A 1,438-nucleotide genomic window follows, 5' to 3' on the forward strand; every position below is an offset into this window, starting at 1 on the left:
CCTTTGGGCGAGAGGAACTCTGAGGAAGTGTGAGGACTCTCCTTGGTCTCTCGAGCATGGGTGCCACTGGCTCTCTCCCCTGGCCAGGGGAGAGTGTTGCCATTTGTTGAGTAAAATCACTCTGTTATTACAGCTCCAGCTCTAAGACATCCAGATCCTCTAAGTTCCATGGTCCAGAGAATTTGGGGTGTTCTCCGTTTGTCTCTGCAAGAAAAACCAACCGAAGGGACTTTTTTCTTCTTTTGTGACAGTGTTTACCCTTTCAGTGGCTGTGACCCGATCCTTACCTCTCACAGTGCAAAAGGCCTTCCATGGTTAATTTAAGAAATACCTATTTTTCTGGGCAGTGCCTGTGGCTCAGTGAGTAGGGCGCTGGCCCCATATGCCAAGGGTGGCCGGTTCAAACTCTATCCCAGCCAAACTGCAACAAAAAAATAGCTGGGCATGGTGGTGGGCACCTGTAGTCCTAGCTACTCGAGAGGCTGAGGCAAGAGAATCACCTAAGCCTGGGAGTTGGAGGTTGCTGTGAGCTGTGATGCCATAGCACTCTACCAAGGGCAACAAAGTGAGAATCTGTCTCTAAAAAAAAAAGAAAGAACTATTTTTCTGTTAAATTTTTATATTAAATAATATGATAAAAACCAATTTTGCCTCCTCTGGTTGACATCACTTGTGCTTTCAGAAGCTAATTAGGAGATGCCCATTTTGAATTTTTTGATACCACTTATGAATGAGAAATATACATGGTAATTTTTCTTTACTGCTAATGGGCATTAACTAACATGCATCTTATAGAATAAAGTTCTCTTCCCTGCTACAATAATGGCTGTTTTGTTTTGACTTCAAAATTCTGGAATCTGTGTTCAGCCAACAGTAATTACTGCTCATTACAATAATCGTCACCATCAGCATGATCGGTCCCCTGGGGCACAAGTCAGGGCCTGAGGAAATGCGTTTTTATCTAGGCTGAAGGAGAATTTTACCTGAGGCCCAGGACAGCCTCCCTGGGAGCCAATTTGATGACTGATACTGGCAACTGTTAATATATTGAATTCCTAAGCCAGAAATTTTGTTTTAACTGTTTTCTGAGTGAAACCATGTTCAAAGGAACCAGAAATTTTGACTTCATGTTGGACAGTTTTTACAGCTCCATGTACAAAATAGAAACAAGAAGAAACATGAATAAATGTTAGAAGTTCGTCAAGCAAAAAAGGCAGTATCAGCAGCGACCCACACTACAGGGATGTGGAGACCACTCCACACCTCTCTGTCTTTCATCCCCTCAGGGTAACTCGCAAAACAATGGCTGGGAGAGGTGCACATGGTGGTTGACAGAATAAAACCATAAAATCACAGGATCAAAACAGATCTGAGGCTTGAGTCCCATTTTTAGTGTTAGAGTGAAGCTTTACTATGTGCTAAGCGTCAGGTGTGTTTG

This window comes from Otolemur garnettii, unplaced genomic scaffold (assembly GCF_000181295.1).
Source record: "Otolemur garnettii isolate 467f Iridium unplaced genomic scaffold, OtoGar3 scaffold00084, whole genome shotgun sequence".
NCBI lineage: Eukaryota > Metazoa > Chordata > Mammalia > Primates > Galagidae > Otolemur > Otolemur garnettii.